The 17,413-nt window shown below is 43.6% G+C and overlaps 1 protein-coding gene across 9 annotated transcripts in view; it reads right to left on the minus strand.

The window, feature by feature from the left end:
- Positions 1–17,413, minus strand: part of Usp29 (ubiquitin specific peptidase 29) — a 215,687-nt gene that overhangs the window by 45,128 nt on the left and 153,146 nt on the right. For 4 of the 9 annotated variants that reach the window (XR_008721805.1, XM_055622170.1, XM_055622166.1 and 1 more), the window contains one exon: positions 1,229–1,328. The exons of 3 other annotated variants lie outside the window; for them this stretch is intronic. The gene's annotated coding sequence lies outside the window, so the exon portion shown is untranslated. Of the gene's footprint in view, positions 1–1,228; positions 1,329–3,807; positions 3,860–15,415; positions 15,548–17,413 lie in introns of those variants that run through there. 2 more of the 9 variants (XM_055622168.1, XM_055622171.1) reach the window with 2 other exon arrangements.

Here is a 17,413-nt window from a genome sequence, read left to right on the forward strand (position 1 = left end):
CCTTCCTTCCTTCCTTCCTTCCTTCCTTCCTTCCTTCCTTCCTTCCTAACAAAGCCCTTTGTCTTCCAGGGTATCTTTGAACTTCCAACATAGCCAAAAGTGATCCTTCTGTTTCTGTCACCCAAGTGCTTACCAGCCTGTGCTTCCATGTCTGATTTTACAAAGGTGCTGAGGATTGGACCCTGGGCTTGTTGTGTGAGTGACGGTATGGGATTTGTGAGCTTCATGGTAAGCAGGCAGTCTACCAACTGATCTCCACTCCCAACCCCAACATTGTGTGTGTGTGTGTGTGTGTGTGTGTGTGTGTGTTTGAGTGTCTCTGTGTGTGTGCAAATTTTTTCTTCCGAGACAGGGTTTCTCTGTGTAGCCTTGGCTATCCTGGACTCACTTTGTAGACCAGGCTGGCCTCAAACTCACAGAGATCCACTTGACTCTGCCTCCCAGAGTGCAGGGATCACAGGAGTGAGCCTCAGTACCAGACTGTGTGTAAAATTTTATTTCTTTTATGTCTATAAATGTTTTGCCTGTATGAATGTCTGTGCTTGGTATGAGTACCGGGTGCTTGAAGAGAACATTTGATCCCCCTGGAACTGGAGTTACAGATACTGTGAGCCACCATGTTCAGTACTGGGAACTGAACTTGGATCCTCTGGACAAACATCCAGTGTTTTTAACCACTGCAACCATCTTTCCAGACTCAACAGTTGAGTTTTGTTATACTATTTTGCAATTGTGCATCTGTTAAATCTAAAGCTCTAAATTAAATCAGTTTAAAGTTTTGACATTGCAAATGCTCATGGGAAGCCAATGTGATTCCCTTCTGAAGAAGGTGGGAGCCTAAAGAGGTAAAATCAAACAAAGCAACAGGGACAGGCACAGATGAAACTTGATCTCCAACAGGAATAGAAACATCTGGCAATGTCTGGAGACGGGTTTAGTTGCCACACAAGATGAGCTTGTGGGCTAAGAGGATGGCTCAGTTGATAAAGAGGTTTGTTCCCAAGCCTGATGACTTGAGTTCTGGGCCTTGCACCCACATGGTGGAAGGAGAGAAATGACTCCCGCAGGTCATCCCCTGACTAATATAGACATAGGTATACACACACACACACACACACACTACATGTAATAAAAATAAGATTTTACTAGAATGGAGTAGTTAGGAACTGAAAATCTGTAATACCCTAAGAAAGGATCTTCCTCCCAAAAATCCCATACACTCACTCACAAAGCAAAGAATTCTCCAGAGTTGAATGTCCACAGTGCAAGACAAAAGAGCCCCTGGACCAGGTGCCGTCACCTGCTGAAGATCCAACTGAAGCTCTCCTCTGTTGTAAAAGTAAAAAAAAAAAAGGGAAATTTTGTTATTTGCAATAAAATGGATAGATGGGGCCATAGAAATGGCTCAGTGGTTAAAAATACTTGTTCTTGTAAAGGAATTTATTTTGGCTCCTAGCCCCCACACAGTGACTCACAACTATCTGTAACTTTGGTTCAAGGGGACCCGACACCCTTTCTGACCCCTGGCACCAGGCATGAATATGGTACACAGACATGCACATAGTCAAAGCATCATACATATAAAATTAAGTAAATCTTTTCTTTTTTAAAAAAAATTCTTTTTTTAAAAAAAAGAAAATGGATAGAATTGGAGGTTGCCATTTGCTTAAAAACAAGCTAGACCCAAGAGACCAATGTTGCATATTTTCTCTCATATGTGGAACCCAACATATATGTGCATCACACATACATACACACCAGCTTGTATGTATATGTAGGTAAAATGGGGACTATTTGCTTTTTAAAGTTGTGTGTATCAATTCATCAACTAGAAGTTCAGGGATCATAGTAGAAGGGGAAAGAAAGATTCCATTCCAGAGGAAAGTTTGCTGTGAGATTTTGTCTCCTAGAACTGTCAGACAAGCTACATTCATGAAGTTCAACAACACAGTTGCCTAACAGTGATGACACCTGGACAATGATGAGATCGTGGACAGAACAAAGCTTGCAGGGCCTCAAACCTAAACAAAGAACTCCATGCAACTGTGGAATGCTGAACTCGGGCTTTTATTGGGTAGGAGGCACTTTTACCCCCTGAGCCAACTCCACAGGCCCATTTTTGTTTTTTGAGAGAGTATCATATAGTGAAGGCTGGCCTTGAACTCACTATGTAGCTGAGCTTGAACTTGAACTTTTGATTCTCCTTCCTCCACCCCCAAAGTGCTGTGCTCTGTTATAAAGGTAGAGGAAGGAGACTGGAGAGAAAAAGGGAAGGGAACACGAAATGGCAACAAGAGGTCATTGTAATAAGGAACATGATGAAAATGTCCTCATAGAACCCATTTATACAGTGAATTTGTATAACGAACACATATAATGAGTGCGTTGTCATTTTTATTTAGTTAAAGAAAATAACAGGAAGTTTTGTGGGGCTGTTGGAAGTGTTTTGGTACCTGATGGGCTGGTGACATGGCTGAATAGGTAAAGTATTTGCCTTTGGAGGTGATGCAGGTCTGTAATACCAGCATTCCCAGAGTTAGAAGGAAGCCAGAGACTGGCAGATGCCTGGGTCAAGGGTCAGCAAGGTTGGCATGCACAGTGATGGGCAACAAAGATACTTCATCTCAAACAAGGCAGAAGGCGAGGACTGACACCTCAGTTTATCCTCAGACCTCCACATGTATGGTGCACACAGAGCAGCAGCACTTACATACATAAACACTGACTCACACACAAACGTGCACATACATAAACATACTCTACATGCATTTTGCACATAAACCTACATATAGACATTTAAAAATAAAACGATTGGCAAATGTTATATAGAATTGTTGGAATCACTCTGGTGCGTTTAGCAGGTTCTTTTTGGTTGAAATGGGGAGAACTGGCAAGAGACTGGTGCTGTTATGGGAAGCTGTTATCTCAAATGCTGAACTACCTGCTGGGATCCCCCAGCAATGCCAGCAGCCTGCATTCTTGGAAACCTCTAGGAACAGGAAGGGAAAGAAGGTGAGAAAACAGGCCCAAGTCAGATGGGACAGCTCAGGCCACCGGCAGCAGCACAGAGGCCAACTGGGGTGTGCAGCACCTGTAAATGTCCAGATGTGGAGATCCGGGGGAAAGAGGACAGGATTTCACCTTTAGAGGAAAACATGGAAGAAAATCAGTTTTCGATTTTATCCTGTCATTAAGTGGTGGTGAGTTCTCACGGGGAGGATGAGATGTGGGCATGGTTAGGAGCAGACTAGTCAGCTCTTCAAGCCAGATCTACGGGCAAAGAGGACTACAGTGCTAGCAGTGGGCATGAGTGCACTGCTGAGGGCGGTGGGCAGGAGTGACTAGGTTAGCAAATGAAGCCCAAGAACCTCATTATTCTAAGTAAACCTTATTCTAACTCAGTCTTCCTTTTTTCTTTTCCTTCCATCTTTCTCCAGAGGTGGAACTGGAACCCAGGCACTCCAGTTTCACAGGATAGGCATGCCAGTAGTCCACCAGACTTGTAGCTCTAATGAAATATTTTTACATGGTACTGAGGGTTAAAGGTAGGTCCTTGTGCATGCTAGACAAGAGCTTTACCACCAAGTCACATCTGCAGCCCTATTTTTACTTTCATTTTGAAATAGGATCTTACTTAGTTGCCCAGGCTGACCTTGAACTTACTCTGTAGTTCAGTTAACTCTTTAATTTATTATTATTATTATTATTATTATTATTATTATTAGTGTGTGTATGTGTGTGTACAAATGCCACAGAATCAGGAGTCGAGGTCAGAGGACTTTTGGAAAGCTAATTTTATCTATCTACCTTGTTAGTCCTTAGGATTGAACTCAGGCAGTTGGTTTGGCAGCAGGCCCCTTTACCCACTGATCCATCTTGTTGGCCCCCAGGGAAATCCTGAGTTTGCAATCTTCCTGTCTCTGCCTTTTAAGCAGCTGGGGTTGCAGGTCTACACTGCAAAGACAGTATTTCAAAGAATGTAAAACAACATAAGACTAGGGAGAACACTCGTGGGGGAAGCGCTTTCTGTGCAAGCAGAAGGACTTGAGTTTGGATACTCAGCACTCATTAACAAGGTGGGCATGGATGCCCATGCCTGTTTACACAAGGTCTGGGAGGCAGAGGTTGGCAGATCCAGGGGCTTCCCTGGCTAAATTATCCTGCTGCAATAGCTCCAAGGTTTGGTATGAGACTCTCTCTCTCTCAAAAAATAAGGGGAAGAGTGAATGGAAGAAGACATGCCAGCAGCAAATTCTGGCCTCCACTGGTGGCCACAAGGAGGCACACACACAGGCACCCCACCACAGGAAGTGAAAAGCAACACAGGAAACCCACATGAGCACAACGCCAAAATCTTCCCTAGAAACAGGGTGACAAACATTATTTCTCTTGCCCCGTCCTACTGCTGACCCTGTCATCAGTTCAAATTTGATATTTGGGCTGTGATTAATTTGGACAGTCCTTGCCTAACACAGATGAAGCCCAGGGTTGGAGCCTCAGTACCATGTAGACCAGGTTTGATGTCGAATGCTCGTACTTCCAGTGCTCTGCAGAGGCAGGAGGATTAATAGTTCAAGATCAGCCTGGGATACAAGAGACCTTGTCTAAAAAACAAAGACATAAAAATACAAACCCCTAAAATGTTAATATTTCACCTCCGGTTATTTTCCCTAAGAGTTAAAAGAATTGACATTAAAAAGGCTGCACCCAACTTGCCCTCATCCTGGCCCTGCTGACCGTGAACAGATGGAAGGAACATTTTCAAGAGAGAGGAAGCAAACATTTAGAATGTTCACACGAGGCTGCGTGGCCACGTGGACCCTCAGGTCTCCAGAATTCCATGGGGTTTCCAGTGAGCTCGGGCGGTGTTGGATAGCAGGCAGGATTATGTCCAAGTGATGGGGGCAGATCCTTGCTTTCCTGCAGACATGTGGGAGGCAGCCCCTTCCAAGATATGAAAAAAGCACTTAATGCTAACCATCTGTTTGGCAAATTACACGAGTGCTTGCTGCTTCTAACCGGTTTTCCTCTACCATTCAGAGCCAGTCACAGAATTTTCAAAGGGGTACTGCCCATCCTACAAACCGTGCACAGCATCATCCATTCAGACACTCTGTCTATTTATCCATCTGTCTGTCTAGTCATATAACCAAATCAATATTTTGCCTATTTGGCTTTTTATTTTATTTTTAAATTATTTTAATTTTTATTCAATGAATTGATTTAATAATTATATTAAATAAAAAGGGTTTATTTAGTGTGTGTGTTTGTGTGTGTGTTGTAAACACACAGCTGCCATGCTCTGCATGTGTAGGGGGACAGTTTATGGCGTCCTTTTCTTCTACTATGTTGGTTCCAGGGATTTAACTAAGGTTGTCAGGCATGGTAGCAGGCACCTTAACTTGAGGAGCCATCTCACCAGTCCTACTTAACTTTCAAAATAATTCTATTCTATTATTTATTTTTGGTGTCTCAAGATAGAGTTTCTCTGTGTAGAACTGGCTATTCTTTAACTCTCTCTGTTGGCTTTGAACTCAGAAATAGCCTACCTCTGCCTCCCAAATACTGGGGTTAAAGCCATGAGCCACCATGGTTAGATTACTTTTAATTAGATGTGTGGATGTCAAGGAAATCACAGGAGGGTGTTGCATCCTCTGGAGCTGTAGTCACATGCAGTTGTGAGTCCTAGATATGAATGCTGAGGATTGAACTCAGGTCCTCTGGAAGAGCAGTACTTACTCTTAACCACTGAGCTGTCTCTTTAGCTTTTGTTTGTTTTAAATTACATTTTTATTTTGTGTTTGTGCTTGTGTGTGTGTGTGTGTGTGTGTGTGTGTGTGTGTGTGTGTGTAAAGGTTAAAGGACAACTTATAGAAAAATATTTTCTCCTTCTACCACCTGGGTCCTGCGGATTAAACTCAGGTCCTTGGGTGTGGCAGCAATGGTCCTGAACTCCTGCTTTTCTTGCCTCCATCCTCCAGTCTTAGATTGCAGGTGTAATCAATCTGTTTTTATTTGATGCTGGAAATGGAACCTGGGACTTCATGCATGCTCAGAAGCACTCTGTCAGCTGAGCCGCACCCCCATGTCCTTGCCTCTTCTACTTTTAAACCAGAGTTGACTAGCTTGGCATTGTTTGCTATTTTAAGAACTTGTTTGTTTTTTGAGACAGGGTTTCTCTGTGTATCCTTGGCTGTCCTGGACTTGATTTGTAGACCTGGCTGGCCTCAAACTCACAGAGATCCAACTGTCTCTGCCTCATGCACCACCCCGCCTGCCCAGGTTACTTTAAGAACTCTTTTCATAAAAAATGTTGTATCAGTAGTTAAACTGATATTTAAATTTATTAATAATAATTTAAAATTCTTCTTTATGGGGCTGGAGAGATGTCTCAGTGATTAAGAGCACTTGCTCTTTTTCTAGAGGATCTGGGTTTGATTGCTAGTATCTACATGGTTGCTCATGACCATATATATAACTCCAATTCCAGAGGCTCTGATGCCCTCCTCTGGCTTCCCCCGGCATCAGGCACGCACATGGTACAATGCATATACATGCAAAACAAAATACCTGTATGCATAACATAAAAAATAAAAAATAAGTTATTTATGGCCATAGAACATTGCATAATGCAGATTGTCTATAATTTTACAGATCAATCTCCTGATGAGTTTATATTGTGTTTTTGTTACCCAAAAATCAGAATCATCCTAGCATGATAGAAGCCACTGGCAGTTTTATCACATCGCTCTGTCACCCCAGTCTTGCCCTGACTTTTGGACAAACTCTCAAGACTGGAGTTGCAGATTCAAGATATTGTGTGTCTGCAGAATCAAGGCCATGACCACTTTCAGATTTGAGATTTTGTGCCTTGGCAGGTTCAAGGCTTTGTCTATCGTTTGTTCTTTAGTTAAATCCTGACCAGTTGCCTCTGAGCCAAATGGAAAATGTGCATGTGATTTTTCTAGATGTTTTCATGTTACCTCTTGTAGGTATCTGCAACCAGGGAGTCTGGACTTCACCACCAGTTAAAATTCTTTTTTTTAAAATTGTGTTTGTTAGTTTGGGTGGGTGAGTACTTACATGTGCACACACCTCAGAGTGTGTTTGAAAGACAGAGGACAACTCTCAGAACTGTACTCTCTCCTTCCACCTCATGGATCCCAGAGATGGAGCTTAGGTTGTCAGTCTTAGTGTCAAGTGTGTCACTGAGTGACCCTGCCTGCCCCTCACTGCCAGCTCTGTCCTCATGGTCTGAAGAAGCGACGTTTTCTGGTTTGCAACTTACATGTCCCTTTGATTGCTGTGGAGATTGTGGCTATGGGACATCACTGGAACAGGGAGCACAGTGAGGGAACACTGTTGTGTTCTTGAGGAGTTGCTGTGGTACCCTGGTTTAGGGTGGTATTTCCAAAGATGGAGGATGGGGGATGGTTTTAAGGAGCATGGAAGTAGAGTCTATGGGATGTGTTGATTCTTGGTAAGAGGAGATGAGGTAAATGAATGGGGAAGAAATGGAAGAAATGCTTCTGGAGGTGGGTGGTGTTACTCACCCCCAAACTTGTCTACAACTTCAGGTATGATGCTGTTTGGAATAGAATGTTTTTGAGGGCTGGAGAGGTTGCCCAGTGGGTCCATGTGTCTGCCTCCAAGACTCATGTTTTGAGTTTGATTCCTAGAACCCACATGGGAGGATAAGAGAAGAAACTCCTAAAAGGTATCCTCTCATATCTCCATTTTTAAAATCATGGCATGCATGCAGTGCGTATGGGAATTCTCTCTCTCTCCCTTTCTCTCTCTCTCTCTCTCTCTCTCTCTCTCTCTCTCTCTCTCTCTCACACACACACACACACACACACACACACACACACATACACACAATATAATTAAAAAATTTTAAACAGAAGCCTTAGGAGTTCTGTTGATGAAGGCTGTCATTCTGGATAGGATGGACTCTGAATCTAAGGGTGTTTCTTTATAGGAAACTCAAAAGAGCACAACGAAAGGCAAACCCTGTGAGGGTGCAGACAGGGCCAAGCATGTGGCATCATCAAGCCAACCGGCCAAATGTTTTTGGCAATAAGCAGGAGCCCAGGAAGAAAAGAGAGGAGAGTTTATCCCCAGAGCCAGACGAAGTCAGCACTGTAGACACTAGCTTCAGGGACCCAGACCCTGAACTGGAGGAGAATAACTTCGACATCTAAAATCATGCAGCTTGTGATCATTTGGCATAGCAACCACAGGGAAGCAATTTGGGGACAGTCCTTCAGACTATTACAGGAACATCCCTGTAATCAGGAGATATGGGTCTGAGACTCAGCTTGCTGCCTGCGTGACTCAGAGCAATTAAAAATCTTTACTTTCCCATCTATGTGAAGGGAATGGAAAGATTTCAACCACAGTAGATGGCAGATAATAGACTTTCAGTCTCCATCTGTGTTTGTGTCTATCTCTGTCTCTCTGTCTTTCTCTGTCTCTGGCTCTCTCTGTGTCTCCGTCTGTCTCTCTGTGGTGTGGTGGTGTGCGTCTGTGTATCTATCTATCTATACTCTCACATGTGTACCGTATGTAACATGTGTACACAGCTCCTCAGGGTGGCCCAACTCCACCTTATTTTTGAGACAGGCTTTCACCAGTGGGCCTGGAACTTGCAATGTAGACATGGCTTGGTTTGACCTTACGGAGATCCACATGCCTCTTTCTCTCAAGTGCAAAGATTAAATGCATGCACCGCCACACATTTTTATATTTGAATTTTAGAGGGATACACAAATTCAGGATTTGGCTGAATTTATGCTGAGGGCCAGTGCAATGGCTCAGGGGAAAAAGGCATCTGCCACCAAGATGTTTCCCCAGAACACACACGGTAGAAGGAAAGAACCCACATGTTGCCCTCTGCCCCTCAAATGTGAAGCACCGCATGCTTGTACCAACACATATGCAAGCACACACATGAAATAAAAAAGCGGTGAAACATTCCAAACCAATCCTCACCACCATATGCATTTTCCCTCTCATTGGTCCAGTTACAACTCTGAGTATATGAGGCTATACAGTGAACAGCATAACATGTATCTGATGAGAGTCCCGTGACATGAGAGGGAGCTGGAAAACTCAATTCCTGGGACAAAGAGGTTTCAGCTGTTGTGGCATCATCGCATTCTTCAGTTTGGCAGCGATGACGCTTGATGAGAAGGAAAACCTGAATGCAGAGTGGCTCCTAGTAGCCTCTGGTGTCTTCCCTCAGGGAAGGCAGTCTGCGGGGCAGGTGCAGGCAGGGAAAGAGCCCGCTGTGATAGTTACCTGGTGGGAGACAGCCTTGGGGCAAAGGGGTGTGAAATCAGGGTACAGATGGGAAGGTGATCAGAGCTTAATCTCATGCAACAGTGTTATTCAGATACAGCTCAGTGCTTAAAACACTTGTCATGCAGGCACAAGTTGTAGATTTCAGATCACCAGAGTTCACATACATGCAGGGTCGGGGAGGCATCTGATACCAGGGATCCTCAGAGCTGTCGGGTGAACACAGGTTTGATTGAGAGACTCTAGCGAATAAGGAAGAGGAGTGACGGAGGAAGATAGCAACCCCAGGCCTCCTCATATTACATGCACACCTATGTTCGTAGATCCCACGCACATGTAGGCACACACATGTGCATCTGCGCACCTACGAAACATGTTTAGCTACATCCATGTGGATTGCACATAGGAGAAAATGGAAAAATATCTGAAGAATCAGACTTACTGGATGGAAGAGATTATTTGGTACTTTCTCGGGAATTTCACACAGCAAGATGGAGGCGGGAGGGAGGTGAAGAAAGGAGGAGAGGGAGAAGGGTAATGATGGGGAAAGGGAGAAGGAGAGGGAAAACGAGAGGGAAAGGGAGATACATACATGCACACGTGCGCGTGCGCACGCACACACACACACACACACACACAGAAAGAGAGAGAGAGAGAGAGAAAGAGAGAGAGAGAGAATGAACTGGAGGCAGAAAGAGGCTTACATGTGAGCCCCAGGCCCAGGCCTAGTTTGAAGACCTTGTTGAGGTAAGATGTCAGTTCCCTAAGGCATTCAGCCAGTGATGCTTCTGTAACAGAGGGTTTAGGAGCGTTATTTCTTGGGATGGAGTCTCACGATGTGACTGAGGTAGAGCAAAGGCTGGTGGGATGTGTTTAAGCACTCTCCTGAACCTCTGTGTGGAACTGGGTACACCCTGTGAGGGGTGATACCCTAGCCAAGACAAAATAAGATGGCTGATTATTCTATATTCCCTGGGATTTGTTTATTTACTTTTTAAAATTTTTTTCTCTTTTGGTGGGGGTACAGAACTTTTAACAGCTACATCAGGAATGTTACAGAGTAATCAAGACAATTTAGTCACCCCAGTGTCAAAGCACCAAATGTCTTAATGAGACTTTGGAAACTGGAGATGGTGGGAAAAACTAGAAGCAATGTAATTAAATTACATTTATTTCATGTACTGTGTGTGTGTGTGTGTGTGTGTGTGTGTGTGTGTGTGTGACTACTGGTGTTCATAGTTTCTGAGGAAACCAGACAGACTGCACAAGAAAGAAGTGAAGAACCCTTCTAGCGGCTGGTGAGATGGCTCAGTGTGTAAAGATGAGTGCTGCCAGGACAGATGGCCTTACTGGGATCCTCGGGTCCCACATGATAAGAGAAGAGGATCAGCTCCCCAAAGCTATCCGATGGCTTCCATATGCATGCTGTGTCAAGTGCACATCCCACTAAATAAGCAAATAAAATTAAAAATAAATAAATGAGTGCAACAAATTCTTCTTGCTTAGTTCCTCCGAGGTAGTGCTGGCTCAACGGGGAGCAGGAGGAAGCCATACAAATTTCATCAATTTTACATGTACAAGAGGGCGAAGGCCAAAGTAGGCCTTTATATTTTTCAGACAAAGAATAATATTTTTGAGAAGGAGTGACAAGACAGATGGGTCTCTGACTGGGGGAGTAAACTCCAGGCTGTCACTAGGAGATATACTGGGCGTCAGGCTGGGGGAGATAAGGGCTGCTTCGTGGTGTTTATACAGGTTCAGGGCAGCCCAGTCACTGGCCTGTGGTGATCGAGGCTCTATTCCAGCTGTGGTGTTGGAAGGACCCTCCCCCAAAGGATCTTCATGGTCTGCTGCTGCTCCAGGGAGAGGCAGGCTCAGTGGCCTTTCCCCTGTCCAACTGTGGGCAGTTTCAGCCTAAAACAGCTGACAGGCCAGTCTGGTGTGTTTGGAGATGGCTTCTGTCTCTGATATACATCTTGGCTGTTGGAAATAATGCTTTTGATGAATATGGATGGGCAGCTATCTCTTCTGAATATTGGTTTCACTTCTTTGGAACACCCCCCCCCATGTTCTCTTTAAACACAAATATTTGTGTTAGTGGGTGGGCTTGGATGTCCACTCTACCTGTGGCTGCTAACTGGGCTAGTCTTCAACTGGGTGGTGTAGATATTCACCCAGTGAGACCCCCCCTTGTGGTGATATGCAGTATTCCCTGAGAATTTTGTGTCCTTCTGTGACAATTTATTTTCTTCTTTTTCTTGTTATTTTTAAATTTATTTAACTTTTTTGTTTTGTTTTGTTTTGTTTCTCGAGGCAGGATTCTACACAGGATTCTCTGTGTAGCCTTAGCTGTCTTGGACTTGCTTTGTAGGCCAGGCTGGCCTAGAATTCACAGAGATCTGCCTGCCTCTGCCTCCCTGAATGCTGGGATTAAAAAGGTGTGCCACCACACCAAGCTTGAATTTTTATTTTCAAGACAAGACCACTTCAATCACTGGGAAGGCCTAGGCAGGTGGATCTTTATGATCAGGTTCCAGGACAGCCAAGGCTACGCAGAGAAATCTTGTCTTTAAAAAAAAAAAAAAAAGACATGGCCTCATGTAGCCCAGGACCTCAAACTCACACCATAGTAGAGGAAGACCTTGAACTTGACACTTTTGACCCCTCTTCCAGAGGTCCAGGCTTACAGATATACACTGCTATGCCCGATTTATGCAGCACTAGGGATCAAACTTGGGGCTTGGCAAGTCCTCCACAAACTGAGTGACATCCTCATTGTCTCTCGTGTATGTTAAATTTTATATTTACAATTGAGAGAAATAGGGAGAGAAAGAGAGCGAGTGGGAGCAGGAGCATGACATGGCAGGCTCTTTGAGGTTGGAGGACAGCTGTGGCATTGAACTCAGGAGGTCAGGTTTGGCAGCACGCTCTTTACACTGCGCCATCTTCCCAGCCCTGCATTCTGCAGCTTGTAACTTGAAATGTTATGGAAGCTTTTTGAAAAGTGAGTTATCCTCTTGGTAGAAAAGGTCAATCCTGTGACTTGCAAGAGAATGAAAACACAAGGCAAGTAATTGCCTGCTGGAAGATGCTTTGTTTCAAAGAGTGAGGCAGACCAAGTTTTAGGGTCCCTCAGGAGAATCATGCCTCCTTCAGTGTCACGACTCAGGTATAGTGAGTCATCTCCCAAATTATGGGAATTACGTGGCTGTGCAAAGACAGGGCTCAGGCTGCAAACTGGCAAATGAAAATTGCTTTTACCAATTCAGTAGAGATGTCTTTTCTGTGCTGGGTTTTGAGACTCGACATTTGTCATTTAAATGTCAAAGCCTTGACGGGAATGTCATCTGAAACAGCAATAATTGTAAAGTAAAATGCATGCCCAGCCTGTACCCCAGGAGAAAGGGTGATGGGCAGTAGCCCACGAGGTTTTGAGCAGCTGTGTTGTTGACTATGTTCTCATCAGAATATGCTGGGGCTGAAGGTCGTATTTCTTTTTCAGAAAATTCAATTAAGTTTTTAAATTGAATTCGGTGTGTTTGTGCTTGTCTTTGTGTGTGCGCACACGTGCCTGCATATGTGTTCACGCACCACCACAGTACAGGTATAGAGGTAAGAGGTCAACTTGAGGAGTTGACTTTCTCCTTCCAGTATGTGAGTTCAAGGGATGGAGCACAGGTCTTCAAGCTTGGCAGGATGCAGGCATCTCTACCTGATGAGCCATCTCACTGCCTGCATCTTCTGAGTGTTCCATTTCTTCCTTCTTTCCTTCATTTCTTTCTTTTTTCTTTTCTTTTCTCTTCTTTTCTTTTCTTTATTTTTTTCCTTCAAGACAGGGTTTCCCTGTGTAGCCCTGACTGTCCTGGAACTCACTCCATAGACCAGTATCACAAAGATCTGCCTGCCTCTTCCTTCCAAGTGCTAGGATTGCAGGTGTGTGCCATCTCATCCAGCTCCTTGTTCATTTTTTTCAGTAAACATCTTTTGTGTCTTGTATTAGAGATGTTTTTAACTTTTACTTTATTTATGTCTGCGTGTGTGTGTGTGTGTGTGTATGGGCATGAGCTGTGGTGCATATGCACAGGTAAGAGAACAACCTCTCCTCTCTTTATGTGGGTCGTGGAGATCAAACTGAGGTCATCAGCTTTACCCGATGAGGTAACTCCCTCCTTCAAGTGTTGCATATTTGCAGACATTAATGGAAGTAGTATTTTATTTATTATCTTTTTATTGTTTGTTTGTTTGTTTGCTTGCTTGTTTTGAGACGAGGTTTCTCTGTATAGCTCTAGCTGTCCTGAAACTTGCTTGTAGATCAAGCTGGCCTTGAACCCACAGAGGTCTGCTTGTCTCTGCCTCCTGAGTGCTGGGATTAAAGGCATGTGCTACCACCTGGCTTGTAACTGTTATTTTAAATTTTTATTTTGTGGCTGGTCCTTGATGTTCACCTTCTAACTTTTCTTTATGGGTTTCCTCTGTGAATTAAGACCTTAAAGGTTTTATCACTGGTTGTGGTGACCTCTGAAACTGAGTTCTGACATTGTTAATTGTTATTAGTTACTTGATTCTCATTTATGAACTTTCAAGGATGCACAAGAGTGCTGAACAGAGAGAAGGAATTTTTTTTTTCCCCTGAGCTTTGGAATTTCGTATCTCCCCTCCCATGGTGATTTCCATATCTCCAATTTATGTGTATTGCCCCTGAGATAAATTTTACATATGCATTTATGCAAAAATTATTCACACACATTATGCACAGACTGTTATGCATAATTACACACAGGTCATTATGTATAATCTATTATGCATACGTTGTTAGACATATCCTATTTCGCACAATTATATTCTCATATACAATATGCAAAACAGCAGACTATATTACTTTTTTACCTGTCTTTTTTCATGCAACAATTCATCTTGAGCATTGTCCCAAGATAGGTTTAGAATTTGCTCATTTTCTTTTTATTATGGCAAAATCCTCCACAGTGTGAGGACATGGGGAGTTAATGAAAAGATGCCCTTCCATGAACAATGGAGCAGTCTTCATTCCTATCCCTGGGGTTCCAGAAGAACCAGAGAAGCCAGCTCATGCATATTGTACCAGGTATTTAGTTTGATGTGTCTGCAGGATGTATTCTGGAAGGAATATTGCAGAGTCAAAGGACATGGGTGTACTTGAAATAAGCATTGATTCTTCCCATATTTGCCTGAATCACGAATTATGAACATTGGTAATAACCCAGGACTCTTCAAGTCCTGAAAACACAAAAACAAACCCACACAAGACCTTCCTGAGGGACTGACAAGGCCATCTGGAGATCAAGGAACAATTCAAATGAATGAAGCAGCCAAGTTCAGACACTGACACCAACATAGCCAATGCCGATAGGCAAAATGAAAGGAGGAAAAGGAGTTAATGGAAGAAGGGAGATTTGTCTGCCAGGGTCTCTAGCAATGCCAGTGGCTGCATGGTTCAGTTTGGGGCTTTATACTATCTGTCTAAGATGGTTTTTTTTTTTTTTTTTTTTTTGAGACAGGATCTTACATACTTTAGACTGGTCTTACATTTGCTATATATATAGCCAAGGAGAGCATTGAACTTCTGATCCTCTTGCCTCTGCTTCTGGAGCACTAGGATTGCAGGTGTGTGCTACTGTGCCTAATTATGACAACAGATTTCCAACAAACGAAGAAACACTGATAGAGGGTCTCAGCATGTGCAACCTAAGTGCAGCTGAGAAAGCTGACCCAGACTTGCTTCAAACTCTTGATCTTCCTGCCTAAGCCTTCTGAGCTCTGAAATGACAGGCTTGTACCACTATGGCTGGCTTCTAATCTATGTGGTATGTGTGTGTGCTAGTGTGTGCGCACACACCTGTTCGTGAATGATCAGCAACGTGTTCAATCCTCAGAACCCATGTTAAAAAAATAAAAGCCAAGGGTGACATAGTGTAATTATACACATGTAATCCTAGTACTAGGGAGGCAGAAACAGAAGATCCTTGAGGACCACTGGCCAGTCAGCCTAACCTACTTGGTCAATTCAAGGCCAGTGAAAGACCTTGCCTTAACAAAACCAAAGGGCTAGGAAATGGCTGAGAGATAAATCGCTTACTATGTACGCACGAAGGCTGCAGTTTGGGTCCCAGAATCCACGTACGAAAGCAGGGTCATGAGATGGCAAGATGGCTTTGCGGGTCAAGACACTTGCTACCAAGTCTGATGACATGAGTTTGATACACAGGACCTACATGGTGGAGGGAGGGGACAGATAACACACACAAGTTGTCCTCTGTTTCCACAGGTGTGTGTTTGTGAGTGCATGTGCTTGCGCACACACACACGATCACACACACACAAATGTAATAAAAATACTTTTTTTTTTTTAAAGCTAGAGAAAAGTTAAATAAGGTTAAAAAAAAAGGCCAGGTAAGTAGGAAAGCCACCTGTAATGTCAGCTCTCAGGAGGCAGAGCTGGCTACCTAGACACTCCAGGCTCAGTGAGAGACCTGCCTCAGTAAATAAGCTTAAGAGTGATGATAGACGACACCTCATAAAAATTCAAGTCTATACACATACAGAAGTGTATACATCCTAACACACACACACACACACACACACACACACACACACACACACACACACACGTTTTTAATGAAGCCTTAAAACAAGATTTTTATAAACAATTTTCATGCATTTTACAACTAGGGTCTAATTCTATCACCCAGGAAAACACCTGTAACTTCAGGTACCAACTTCATTAGTTTGCCCTCTAAATATTTATTGAACATCTACCATATACTAAGATAAGGTTTGGAACCCTCAAGCCCAGGAGTATCTCAAAGCTTGGATAAAGTGGGCTTCCGTGCCTTTTCTTTTCCTTCCTCCCACATTCCTGTAGTTTCCATGATAACAACCTGAAGTGGCTTACCCTTCCTTCCCCTCACAACAGGTTGGAGCTACCACCGCCCTCCCCCTGCCCCAGGATTCTGGCAGCTAGATGGGAGAGTCTCACCCTAGGGAAGGGAGTGGACCACTGTTTTATTATACTTTTACTTTTGTATAGCTTTTATTTATTTCTTTATTCCTAATTGGAATCTTTGCAGATGTGTGAAAAACCACAGGCCTGTGAGTTATATTGCTGAGGGTTGATGACTTCCAATGTTAGCGTTAGGTTAATTCTTTCTGAGATTTTTCTGCTCGGCTTGTAGGAGAATGTCTTTATGTATCGTCTTTCTTCCATGAGTCTAAATCCCACCCCTCCCCACTTTTAATTCTGTTATGTTGAGAAACATTCTCACATAGCTCAGGTTGCCCTTAAACTGATTGTGTAGCTTACGGTGACCCTGAATTTCTGATCCTCCTGCCTCTACCTCCCAGGGCCCAAGATTACTAGTGTGAGCCACCATGCCCATATCTGATTTCCCATTTTTATAACATCAGTTGCATCTGACTATGACTCAACTCTAAAGACTCCTTCTTAACTAATTACATCTGTACCATTTGTAATTCCCAAAACAGTCAGGTTCTGAGTCAGAGGATGGTATAGAGCATCAATATATGGATATTAAGGGGCACCAATTCAACTCATAACATTGCAAGAGGTTTCTCCTCATGCCTGTAGAAAAATGACATTTTCTGGGCTGAGGAGATGGCTCAGTAAAGCGTTGGTCATGCAAATTCAAGGACACGAGTTAGACCCCCAGAACTCTCATTAAAGGTCAGGTAGCATGTGCTCATAGCCTCAGTTCTGAACAGAATTCCTGAGACTGCCCGAATCACATAAATGGGGCGTGGCCATCACCCCAGAAGTCCCAGCACTCTAGAGACACAGCAAAAGGGTCAGAGATTCAAGGTCATTGTTGGCTACATAATGAATTTGAGGCCAGCCTGAGTCACATGAGACACTGTAAAAATATTCTTGTACAGGGGCTGGAGAGATGGCACATTGCTTAAGAGCATGTAATAGTTGTCCAGAGGACCAGAGTTTAGTTCCCATTCAGTGGCTCATAGTCACCATTGCTCCAGTTGCAAGGAAGTCGGCCACCTCTGGCCTCCAGGGAGGCGCCTTACTCAATTGCGCATACCCTATTGCCACTGCGTAATTAAAGAT

Source organism: Psammomys obesus, unplaced genomic scaffold (genome assembly GCF_907164565.1).
Source record: "Psammomys obesus unplaced genomic scaffold, mPsaObe1.curated_primary_1811, whole genome shotgun sequence".
NCBI classification, from domain to species: Eukaryota; Metazoa; Chordata; class Mammalia; order Rodentia; family Muridae; genus Psammomys; species Psammomys obesus.